The sequence below is a fragment of the Lathyrus oleraceus genome, chromosome 2 (assembly GCF_024323335.1).
Source record: "Lathyrus oleraceus cultivar Zhongwan6 chromosome 2, CAAS_Psat_ZW6_1.0, whole genome shotgun sequence".
Lineage (NCBI taxonomy): Eukaryota > Viridiplantae > Streptophyta > Magnoliopsida > Fabales > Fabaceae > Lathyrus > Lathyrus oleraceus.
The window spans coordinates 264,733,238-264,747,187 of record NC_066580.1 but is presented as its reverse complement, the minus strand read 5'-3'; the positions used below and the strand labels follow the sequence as shown (position 1 = coordinate 264,747,187).

The window sequence follows — 13,950 nt, the reverse complement described above, 5'->3', positions numbered from 1 at the left end:
TTTGAGACAATCCATTGAAATTTAAAATAAGTTGGGTGATTTGTATCCTTGAATATTTTCAGATTAATACTATGCACTTACTGCGATTTTATTTTTTATATTTACTAATACATCTAATAAAATCACTTTTTTATATCGTTTTTTAGATTAGTTCTAAAAATATCTCAACACATACCTATTTTATATTTTCTATTATATGAATGAATTTAATCTGATCCAATAACCTAACTTTTGTTTATTGAATTGATAAATAAATAGATGAATTTGATAGACTATGGATTCATGAATAAAATTATTATCATATTCAAAATTTATCTCAATCCTCAATCAAGTAAGCAAATAAAAACCCAAGATTTAGGAATGATATAGATTTTATTTTTGGAAGTGCAATTACACATTAGTATTCTTAAATTTTTGCATTAAATTAATAGTATAATAGACATGCATCTTAAAATTAATCCTCACCGAAAATGCACATCCCTTTTCTCTTAAATTTAAAGAAAGAATTAGACGTATAGTATCAAAAAGTACCCGAAGTTTCTATTAAAATTTTTATATGAAAGAAAAGACCAAGAACAATTGGATTATATTTCTATATTTAATGCTACATAATAAAATAAAATCAATTAAAGTTATTTATCAGAAGCTAAATTAAAGGCAAAATAATATTTCTTGTTAAGCCTTTTTTTGTGGAGAATAGTAGTATATATTGTTCATGCTTATTATGCAAAAATTTATTTATAGAATTTGTGGTCTAACAATCTTTCTCAGAAGAATACTCAAGTTGGAAATCATGTATACAAAGCATTTGAATTTTGTTGAACCTGATGAAGGTTCACGCATATCTTCTATGAGTTATTGTAAAAGAGTTGGCATGAATAGAAACAAAGGACAATGGACAGTAGAGGAAGATGGGTACATAAAAACATGAAATCCTTGTTTTTTTAAATTATATATTAGTAACTTTTTTTGCGACTGTTTATTAAGTTTTTTTTTTATTAATTTTGATTTTTTATCTAAAAAGGTGTTTTATTTGTGTGTGTAACTAAAAACAGGTTATTGGTTCGGCTTGTTGAACTATATGGATTGAGAAAGTGGTCTTATATTGCTCAGAAATTTCCTGGTAAAATGGGAAAACAGTGCAGAGAGCGATGGCATAACCATCTAAAGCCTAATATTAAGGTTTATATTTATTTTTTATCATATTATATATACATACTTACATCTTTTTTTTCTTTTACAACTAAATAAATTGAATTGAGGATGAAGATTTGGACCATATCCCATTATATAGTCAAACACTAACCACAAATTACACATACGATTAAATTTTATGCACATTAGTAAATTGTATAAGAATTCTGTTGGTTCAGATATGTATACACATTTGAAGGATCCACCTTTAATAGGCTATAAATGAATTCTATAGTAAATCGTCCTTAAAGTTAACAATAAGGTGGCTAAAGTGGTGGTTTTCTAGTTGTCAAAGTACTAGTAGATGGTGGTGAGTGTTTGTGGTTTACGGTGATCAAAGTGATGGTTTTATGGTGGTCATAGTAATAGTTGGTTGTTGTAAGCATAGGTGGTTTATAAAATGTTTGAGTGATTGTCAGCGGTGATCAATGGTAGTTAGAATGTTGGTTTTAAGTGATTGAAATAATAGTTATATTGGTAGTCGGTGATAATTGACTTGTGGTTGTCAGAGTGCTCATTTATCGTGGCCTGATAGTTAGTAATGGTGATAATTGGCTTGTGGTGGTCAGAGTGCTCATTTATCGTGGTTGGAGAGATGATTTTAGTAGTTATAATGGTTTGATGGTTAGTAATGGTGATAATTGGTTTGTAGTGGTTAGAGTGCTCATTTATCGTGGCGGAGAGATGGTTTTAGTGACGTGATGGTTAGCAATGGTAATAAGTGCTAGTTTCTGATACACATAGTAATAACTATAGTAATAGTGGATGATGGTGAATATAGGGGGTTTGTGGTATGGTGGTCAGAGTGGTGATTTTTTGGTTGTTATAGTAATGATCCTAGTAATAGCGGTGGTGAGCATTGATGATTACAATGTTTAAAGTGGTAGTTTTATGGTGGTCATAGTAATTGGTTGTGATGAGTATTGGTAATTGGTTGTGGTGAGTATTGGTGGTTTATATTGGTCAAAGTGATGGTTGGTGGTGAATCATGTAGTTAGAATGTTGGTTTTTTGTGGTCGTAACAGTTGCTAGAGTGGTAGTCGGTGATGACCGGTAGAAGTTAAGATTACATTGGTCAGAGTAATGTTAGAATGGTAGTCCGCGATGGATGAAGTGGTGACCGATGATCACAACGGTAGTTTGTCATAGTAGTGATTAGTTGTGAATAAAGACACGTTTTCATTGGTCTTAGTGGTGAGATTAGTAATTGGTAGTGGTGGCCAATGCTGATTTACTGTGGTCATAGTGATTGTCCATGATAGATGGAATGGTATGGGCTCCGATCAATGGTGGATGAAGTGATGATTTACTATGGTTCAAGTGATAATCAACGGTGGTCAGAATAATGATTGACGAACGTCAAAATCTTGGTCATAATGATAGTTAATCGTTATCCTATTGAATATCATATAAATAAAATGTTGATTGGAAGTAATTATAATGGTGATTGACGATGATAAGAGTGTAAGTTGGTGTTAGTCAAAATAGTGATTGGAGATAGTTGAAATAGTAAGTAGAATGTTGGTTGATAATCATTTGTAGATAGTTGAAATAGTAAGTAGAATGGTCTTTTTTTATTTTGTAATGAGTTTCATTAGAAAACTATTAGAAAACTGTTTTAAAAATAAATAAATAAACCAGCCAGACCCCATCTTAATCAAACACTTTTTTGTTTTAAAATTGACTTTCAAAAACCAATCGCAAACATGTTTTGATTTAAACTAAGACATTTAGAGTTCATTTACTTCACATTTCTGCTATTTTCACTTTATTTTCAACTAATAAACATTACAGAAAATATTCAGTATTATCTTCACTATATTTTTTTACAAGTTTTAAAAACAGATCCCACAACATTATGATAAGTCTTTAAAAGGAAAATATTTCACGGACACCTTATTATAAGGCTAAAAATATCTAAAAATTATGGTTAATTAAGTTAATTAATTCGTTGATTCAAATTATGTTAATTCATATAGTTGAATTAATCATAATTTTAATTATAATTTGAATTAATCCCGTGTTCAATTAAATTAATCATATTTTTTTTAAGTGGTGTGTAAAAAATTTAACATGTAGCGTTGTCGTTTTTAAAATGTGGAACACTGTTGTTTCAATAAAATGTTGGGAATTATTGCAGAAGGACACATGGAGCGAAGAGGAGGACAAAATATTGATCAAAGCTCATAGAGAGATGGGAAACAAATGGTCCGAGATTGCTAAAAGGTTATCCGGACGAACAGATAACTCAATAAAAAACCATTGGAATTCAACAAAGAGAAGAGAATACTCCAAAAGAAAGTATCATTCAAAGTATTCTGGAGGCACTCTTCTACAAGAATATATCAATAGCTTGAACTCTGACAAAAATCCTCCCAGTGATTATAGAATAACATCTTCAACTAATGCTAATGTTGTGAAAAACGAAAGCATGGTATCAACTGAGTCTCACGAAGCTGAAGAGTTCTGTCCCATTGAGTGTTTACCAAGTTTTGATTTTGATGATTTCCCGATTTTTTGTTTTGATGATAATTTGTTTCAAGATGGGTATATTATTGATTCTCTGCTAAATGATATTGAAATTACGGAACGGAAGGAAAAGAACATTTTGATGTTGTGACAGAGATGCCACTAGAGAATATAGAATATTAGTTTACAATAGCATGCAATAGTTAAAATCAAGATTTTACTAGTTTACACTTTTTATACATGAGAATTTATATATCCATTGATTTTAATTTTATAGAAAAAATAAGCGATTCAAGTTATTTTTCTGTCATGTTTGTATGGTGTGTGCTATATTTGTAACCAGTATTGAAGTTATGCTAAAACAATTCTTTTCAGAATGAGAAAAATGATCATTTAGCTGCACAAACAATCATTAAGTTAAGATTCTTGCGCAATATCACAAAAGCTACAAAAGTTTGGCACTTCAATAGATTAGCACTTCAACTTATTATTATTATTATTATAACACCAAAGACGACACTAGATCTGATGCCTTTTTATAGATCTCAGGTATCTCTACAGAAACATAACTCCATCAATATTACGAGAGAAAAACTCTAACATCATCATTTTCATAAGTATAAATCAGTATTCGGTCATGAACTTAAAGTTAATTGAGTGATCGGTTAATAGCTCTTAACGTTGATTCTTTTTATTCAAGGGATTGTATTGACCGTTGAATTTTATCCCTCAATTGTGTATTACTCAATACTCAACTACACCAACTAATTGCAATATGTGGAACACCCTAATTCCCCAACTCAACATTTAATAAAATAATTTAATTTTAATTCAATACTTATAGTGTCGAGCCTGTTTTTTTTTAAAATAATCAGTTTTTTTTTTAAAATTCAAAAATAATAAATAATTAAAAAAAAACTAAAATAACCACTTTTAGAAAAGGATGCGTCAGATAAACAGGTGCATCCCCTAAACATGAAGAGGAGACACCAATAGCATTGACACATGTATTGGGCTCCTCATGAGGAGGCCCCAATGCTATTGGCGCATGCATTGACCCTCATGAGGAGGCGTCAATGCCCCTGGCGCCTTAGTGTTATTTATGGTGTGGGCGCCAATACTTTTGGCGCCTGCATGTCATGTCATGTGTCAGCGCTCTTGGCGCGTACATTTTATGTCCACTCTGTATAAATGTCACGCCTTGGATGCAATATTTTTCATACAAAATCATCTCCTAATACCATATTTTCTCTAATTCAACACCACTCATCTTCAAGTTTCTCTGTTTTAACAATGTCTACATACATTCAGAAACAAAACGTCGTTGCGGCTCCGATACAAATTCAGCTTTGGAACGCAGATATGTTTGAACATATTAATCGGACGTTGTACAGTTGGTTAGAGGGAGAAATTGGAGAGGATGAAAGGATTAGAAGAATACAATGACTTGTGTCCACGTTCAACCAAAACGGAGAAGTGCGCGAATGAGTGGATATTAAGACCGACCAAGACGCTCGCAGGATGATGCATTACATGTTCAAAATTATTTTGATGGTTGTAATCGCATAGTTCTTGTATTCTAGTTGTTATAATTATTTGTGTTACTGTTTATGTAATGGTACTTTCGTCACAGACGTCTAATATGAAATAAATTTAGTTTTTCATATATTGCAATAGAGGTACATGTGAATTTATCTGGTTGTGCTCGTTCCAATATTAGGACAACTATTACGATTGTGACCTGGCTGACGGCATGAACTACATAGTCTAACCATTTTGTTCGCCGTATCCATTTCGGTTCGAATCCGGGTGCTGTTTGCGCGACCCTTTTTCTTCCTTCACATAACTTCTTTGTGTCAAACGATGTCCCCTTGATATTCTGACCAATAATCCTCTTTTTCCACTAAGAAAAAACTAATTTTATAAACATTTGAAAGGCTGGAGACTTTGTAAACTTCAGATAGCAAGTAGGATGAATCCCTTCGAACCTTTGAGCATGCCGCAATTACATGGGAGCAAGGGGTAGGAAAGGCTTGGAACTTTCCGCAGTCGCACCAACCTCTATCTAGTTCGACTCGGTACTATCTCATCGGCATGACCTCATTGTGATCCATGGACTCGACAACATTATACCAACCTTTAATGCGGTCAAAGACCGTAACCACGTGTGTGGTATCTTTGGCAGCTTCATGTCTAATGAATTTCATTGAAGCATCACTGAACAACTGTCCAGATTGCAACACTAAACTCCATTTTAGCGCCTGGTTTCAAAAAACTCCCCTAGCCTGAAATATGTTGTCTGCACCAAAGCGGTTATAGGTAGGTTACAGACGTCTTTGAAGACAGAGTTCATTGATTCCACAAGATTTGTTGTCATGTGGCCCCAACGTTGACCGTTGTCGTATGCCCTAGTCCACTTCTCCAATGGAATACTATCGATCCACCGTACTGCATCTTCGTTTGACAAACTTATTTCTTTGCGGTAGTGTTTGAAAGAAGATTCTGATAATGCGTAACCTGCATTGGCAACCTTCTTCCGTAACATCTCATCTTTGATTTTCCGCATGAAATTCTGAGCAATATGTACATGAATATGTACCCCACGATCCTTTAATAGAACCATATATTAGAGGATGTGGATTTGGAAATCTCCTCAACATTGTTTCGTACTCGGTGGACTACAAGTTCATTCTTTCTTTGTTGGAGCGGTGGAGACCCGAGACCCACATATTTAACCTTCCGATTGGTGAGTGTACCGTCACACTTGAGGACGTGTACATGTTGTTGGGTCTCCATATAGATGGAAAGGCCTTGAATGGTAGAGTTAACCGAGACAACTATATCTGCAATGAATTATTGGGTGCCCCTTTGTTAGATGACGAAGCTGAGGGAGAGTCATCCAGTCAAGCAAGGGGGCAAGGTATAAATTTAAAATACCTTAAACAATATTATGCCAGTATAGTATTTTCCGAAGATTCAACCGAGTACGAGAAAATAATTAAAGCTCAGTGTTATATTATGATTTTATTTGGTAATTTTTTGTTTCCAGAAAGTATAGGTAATTCAGTAAATATTATGTATTTACCTTTGTTACGCAACATTAATAAGGTAAGTACATATAGTTGGGGTTCAGCTGTGTTGACCCATCTATATAGTGCAATGTGTAAAACTACAAAAAAGAATACCTATACTTTTTTTTCATGTGTGTATTTGCTACAAGCTCGGGGTTGGTCAAGAATGTTGTCGCTCGCCCCGATAAACGAGAACCCATTCGTGTTCCCGTTTGCAACTAAGTAAGTCTAACACTTTACCATTTAGTTAATTATATTTTATATTATAATTAACAGTAAATAATAATTTTCACTTTTTTTATCTAAGGTGGTCAGTAAGGGGGATGAACTACAATAGGTGTCCTAAACACGCTATTATAGTCTATCACAATCTATTGGACCACATTGGACATGACGATGTAATACTTCTACACAACTATATTTTAATTTAAAAATACTTATCAAATAATTTTTCATCTAATCGTTTCGTATTGTTTTACAGTTTATCTGTAGGCCATATCTGGGTCTTGATCATGATGTGAACCATGAAGATGTTACAGTTTGGACGACGGAGACACCGATTATCCGATTCACTACGGTGGAAATGCACCGGAGTGACCGGGTCAAACTGCAGTTCGGCATGCTGCAACAAATTCCAGAACCTCCCACGTGTTTGGGGAATTAGCATAAAAAAAGGTTGATGCACAATGAGATTATTCTGACTAGAGAGACTTTGCAAAAGAGATGTTTTGTCAATGGAGGAATCGACGACAACACATCTTAAACGAACCAGTCATCCATGGTGCAAGACCGACTCAACAATATATGGCATGGTTTAGGTCGGTAACAACTCAATAATTTGTATCTAAGTCGTTGTATTTGATGGATCCACGCCAACTTACTTCGTCATCATACGCCCCACAACAATTCCCCACCCAACACCAATGTCAACCTGTCCAAACTCAACAATCAACCTCACAACATCAACCTACCACATACACACAACAACTAAACACCCAACATCGCAACCCGTTCATGCCATCCACCCAACAACCAACCATCCAAAGTCGCAATCCATTCATACCACCCACCCAATCACAAAACCAAGAATCAAACCCCGCAACCTCAACCGTCTATAGCCCAAATGATTCATATGGGTCACTTCATCGTAGCCCCCCACCAATGACCACCCAAACATCCCATCACCATAACATCCAACCATTGTTTAACTATAGTACGCCCCAGGAACCATTGCTTCGTTTCCAAAACGATTCAATGACCCAATTTGGGCAGCTATACCATCCCTAATCCACTCAACCCCAACAACCTAACTACGATGACATGGGAACCGAACTCCATTACGGAAGAGTCGTTGGTCAGAGCCCCTTTGGATATTGGGAACAAATGATGACACATTTGTCAAATACCGCTGGAACTTCCGTCGGACCTTCCCACCAGTCATCGTTTGATCAGGTCAGCACGCAAAGACCTCAAACACCTCAAGAAAATCGTGGGATACCTCGGAGACAAACTAATGCACCTGGATGTGGAACAGGGGGACGTTATGATCGGGTCGATCATTAGTTTATTGTCAGTCCAATGTAACCAATTGTTACCACATGAATAAAAAAAATTGTTACATTATTCTTTTTTATTTAATAAATAAACAAAATTAAAAATTAAAAAAATTAAAAAAATAATAATAATACAAGGGGTGCAGGCGCCAGAGGCATTGACGCCCACACCACAAATAACACAAAGGCGCCAGGGGCATTGGCACCTCCTCATGAGGATCCCAATGCATGTGCCAATGTTATTGGCGCCTCCTCTACATGCTTAATGGATGCGTCAGTTCATCTAGCGCATCCTCTTCTAAAAGTGATTATTTTTGTATTTTTTTTGAATTATTTGTTATTTTCGATTTTTTTTAAAATATTGGTTATTTAAAAAAAAAATCTCGCGCATGTTTCACCAAACATAAAAAAAACAATAAAATATAATCTTGTGAATTGAACTGCAAATGAATAGCAAAGTGGTTCAATAACCCCAAAATAGATAATACATGTAACAATGAAATATAGAACAATCCGTCCTCGTAGCTACGTATCAGAGCGACTACACTAAAGACCCGAACGATAAATAAGTAAAGTGGCTTCAATGTCGTTCTCTAGCTAAATCAACTTCTCCTCCACCTGATTGTCTGTATTTCTGAGGAACACACACCACACAACAAATAAACACGGGTGAGAATACACTCAAATAAACAAGGGTAACATATTCACCACAATCATCAATCACACGGTTATTCACAATAATAAACATGTGTGTGTGTGTGTGTGCGTGTGTGTGTGTGTGCGTGTGTGTGTTGTATGTATGTGTATGTTGTGTGTGTGTGTGTGTATGTGAGTGTGCATGCGTGCGTGTGTGTGTGTGTGTGCGTGCGTGCATGTGTGTGCATGCATGCGTGTGTGCGTGCGTGTGTACATGCATGCGTGTGTGTGTGTGTGTGTGTGTGCGCACGTTCGCACAAATGTAACCATTATTCGACTCTACATGAATGTGGTATTGATTTGGTCATTAGATATATGTTACTTATTTTCATCCATACTTGCTCCCGGCCCCCTCTTCTGAACCAGAGCCCACCATAATCATCACTGATTCCCACTACTAAATCAACAACGTTTCACTGATCCCATTACTGAAATCAGTTACTCACTCCCAGTCCCCACATCTAAACCAAAGCTCACCACCGAACCCAAGTCCGTACATCATAATGCATGAACTCAACAACAACATACAAAATTGATCATTCAGAACCAACCCAACTTTTGACCATGTACATCGCCATTAAGTCAATCACCTCAAGACAATAAGTATGAATTGCAAATATATTCAACAATATATAATCAAACATTTATATCTACCTTCCAATTGCTATTTAACTCTTCATAACATTTTATCACAATAATTAAACTCATCAAACACCTCAAAAACGACAGAAAAACATCAGCCTCGCACGAAAACAACATCAAAAACTGATATGACTGCTCATAATTGGCCCCTAACGCTCGTGATGGTCAACCCATCACCAGGGTGACGACCGTCACTCAACCCATCATCTTTCTTCTCCTCACAATCTCGTCATTAGTGTGACGACCTACATAAATTTTGGGTCTAGGGGCAATGACGGTCTTGTCGTCACCCAGTTGGCGGCTGTCAGCTCGCCCAGATGTGTGACGGTCAGCCCGTCACGCCGGTGACGTTCGTCATGATATTGCAGAAAATCCAGAACACGACTTCTGCCATGGGAGGTCATTTCAAGCTCCAATTTAACCCCTATATCACCCAAATCGACCAGAAAAAGTCAAATACATGTTATTACCATAATTAAAACATCATATGTACATTGATTAACATCCAATTTCATCAATTAATCATGAATCCAAGGTTATATTCATGAGACCAAAAATACATCAATAGAAACAACACCACTCATATTTATATCAAAACAATATGCATAGTTTTCAGCAATACACAGACCAGGAAATACACATCAATTGCAACACTTATCATGTAACATTCAGACTTTTTCATTAAAAACTCATAAACATCAATAATGGTAAAAAGGGATGAAAAACCTAGAGGAGGGTGAAGATCACTTTCTACCCTTCATGCATTTGACATTAATATTAAAGTAATTTCTCCTACATTGATTTTGCAGAAAAGTGATTAAATTTGTGTGCCTTTTGATTCTTAGAGCTTGTCTCTTTTCTTCCAACTCCACCTCTATTCTTTTTTCACGTTTTTCTCTCTTACTACAAAACCTCTTTTTCTCTTCCTCCATTCTCTATAAAAAAACCCTATTTTTCTATAATTGTAAATAAATATGTTTTGCTCTTCCACACTTATGTCTTCTTTCTTCTTACTCCACCATTTTACTCTTAATTTTATCTTTACCCCAGTACTCTCTACTCTCTCTTATTTCTTTTATTCTCTTATTTTAATTTAATTTCTCCTAATTTAAATTAAATAAAAATACTACTAAAGTGTTAGTTCTACTCATCCACCAAAAATCCCACAAAAGAACATATTTCACATAATTACTCACATTCACATATTGACTCGAATAGTTAAAATAAATACATTTAAATAAATCAGGGTGTTACAATGTGTGGGGATATTGATCTCCTAAACTAAAAAATGCATAAAAAATTATATATATGATTGATTGTCAATTTAAATGATTATACAGTCCACTATTTATAGGAACACTCGTTTTGTTGAAGAGGTTGTGGTTGCCTACAAACTTTAGCTTTTTCTGACTCTTTAAGTGAATAATGCATGAATCCATCTTTATGGGTGGTCGTCACGCCCCACGTTCGTCTCAATATCTTCTACTTTACGACAAGTTTGGTTGATCTTATAATATGTTTGATAATTCATAATTTACTTGAAAATCTCATACAATTTTTACTTGAAGTGAGTACAATAGAAGAAACCCTATTCGTGATATGCAAAACCAGAGGTTTCATTAGCGTTAGTTTTTTTTTGAATAAGTGATGATCCCCTCTATAATTCTTTCCACGATGTATTTATATCTATATTGACTTAATGTCTCTAATTGTTATGTTATGTTTTAATGGCCACTTATTACTTTGCTCCATCTTATTATGGATTCAAATGCACGACTTTTGTCCATATTTGTTACATGACTCGAAGCTAGGCCGGCTTCTTGCCTTAAAACCAAGTTAATATTGTAACATAATGTCCTCCCCTAAATGGAGAACACGTATTGTTTATGTTATATTTCACCCTCCACCATTTGTGCTTCCTACATTGTTATTATTAAGTTGGCTGAATTTGTTATACATAATATGGACGTAAGATATCATGTTTATAATGATACATAATACTCCTAGCATCAGACCCCAATGATGTAGACATGGAGCTTTAATGGAGATCCTTAGGGTCATGATATTCATAACGGTCCATAATCCCTCAAGGACGGGCCTGTAAGAGCAAAATATTTTTGTATGGAAACATAAATATTTATAGACCCTCAAGCATGAGGCCTGTAAGGGAGAAGTGTTTTTTATGGAAACATAAATTCTTATAGCTCCTAAAGCACGAGGCATGTAAGGGTCATGTTTTTTTAAGTAAAACACAATGGGTCATAGTCTCTTAAGCATGAGGCCTCCAAAGGAGACGTGTTTATAGGCAAAGACATGATAATGTGTAATTCTTCAAGGGACAAAGTGATTTCCAGGAAAAAAAATTGAAGGAGATGTAACGATGTTACCACCTATGGGTTTAAGAAGGGTTTTGACTATGGATTCCCAAATATATCTGATAGTTGAACTCCTATTTATTGGATCTAACTAAGAAACTAAGTATGTTATTAATAATGAAATGATTAAAAATGACTTGGGAAGGACCAATTAATCTAAGGTATCTCTTGATTTGCGGGCTTGAGAAAAAAGCCATTGATTTTGTATTCCAATTATGGATATAAGCTATTGACGACCACTCAATCTAGTGGGGTTTTTCCCTATGAATACTAGTGTGTTGGCTTTCCATTTTCATCCTACCTTTTCCCCATAATTGTTTCACCCAACAATTTTGTATCTTTCCTTTCGACAACTCCTATGACCTAGATTATTCTCTCCTTCATACGAAGCCTTACTACAAGTATTATCTTTTGTACTTTTTTGCCTCTTTTTTGCTCTTCTATTTAGAAGCTGATAATTCTTAGGGGTTATGATGCTAGTGATAATTTGGTTAAGTCTGATACCCATGAGAGGAAGTGGGAGTTGTGGCGTCGTTGTTTTGAGAGTTTGAGACATGCATATGGTATAATGAATTGGAGAATTTATAAAATGATAATATTTAGGGAGTTATGATAGTATTTCTAGTAGCTATGCTAGTGAGAAAATTAGACATAGTGATGTAGTTTTGGTGTCTTATTACCAAGGACTTGAACTAATGGAGACTTTAGACATGTTTTTAGTCATCTTCTGTAATAAAGTCAGGGGCATTGAGACGTTCTTCAATTGTGATGCAAGGGTAAAAGTTTTCTTTTGATGACATTTTGTTAGAGCTCTACATAGAGGAAGAGAAGGCATGCATGAGGCACTCTCAAGGATTTAAGGATGAGTACTTTTACATGTATAGAGATATTATCACTAATCAAGGGGTGAGAATATCTTTTTAAAACCTTCTAGGTGGACATCATGAAGTCAATCAACATAGTCCCCTCATAACTCTATATAAACAGTTGGGCCTTCATGAGGGGTTTCAAGATCCTCTGTAAGGGCTTTAAAATCACACATATAATGGTAATTTTATTTTCATTTTATAAGATAAACAGGTCGATAAAAGCAACTGGGTTTCTCTACGCGCTCTTATTTAAGGAGGATGGATATCATTGTTTTCCTCTTTATTGGTTAGGAGAGCATGTGTCAGCATTGAGTTTTTATCATGATAAACTTAGTGAGTTGGAAAAGGATGGTGTTGAGTTCTTAGAACAATTACACAATTTGAACATTAGAGAGTTGTAGGAGTATGAGGAGGATAAACTGAGGAGTGAAGTTTATTTATGTATTTGTGTGTTATTTATATCACTTCTAGTTCTTTCTTATTTATTCCCAATTTAAACCTTGATGTTTTTATACATAAAAGATGTCTTTCATGTCATTTTTAGAAAAGAGAGTGGTGTTGGAGAAGATGAGGGAAAATAAGTATGAGCTATGAGTTGTTACTAAAAAAGCAATCATTTTGGTTTACTAACTTGTATTTCGAGGTAGAGGAAACTTGAGAATGAGGAAAAGATCATTCAAAATTCACCTATATCTATTGTGAGACCTCTATTAGCGGAAAATAGATCTTCTTATAGGACCAAGAAGTAGAAGGCTATCTTGGGGAATGTTTATATTAACTTCGAGGCTAAAGCCTCTATAAACTAGGGGAAGGGAGCCTACTAGGACGATGGTGAGGTGGGATCTTCCCAATAGTCCTCAATGATGTGTCTTAGAAATTAAGAGGTTTCCTATTTTTGGGGCAGGGGCTTTGATAGAATCGGGTTCATATGTGATCACCTTGATGCGCCTAATAACTTGGAAAGGGAAAAAAATAGGTTGGGGGAAGATATTTAAAACAATGGGAACTTATATGGTGAATGGGTGTCTTTTCTAAAAGAGCTTTATTTAAAAAATATGACTTGAAAGAGAAGATTGCAAAA

At 35.0% G+C, this 13,950-nt stretch overlaps 1 pseudogene; it reads left to right on the top strand.

Moving 5' to 3' along the window:
* Positions 1-793: 793 nt before the first annotated feature.
* On the top strand, positions 794-3,846 carry LOC127122828 (transcription factor MYB98-like; annotated as a pseudogene).
* The last annotated feature ends 10,104 nt before the right edge of the window (positions 3,847-13,950 follow it).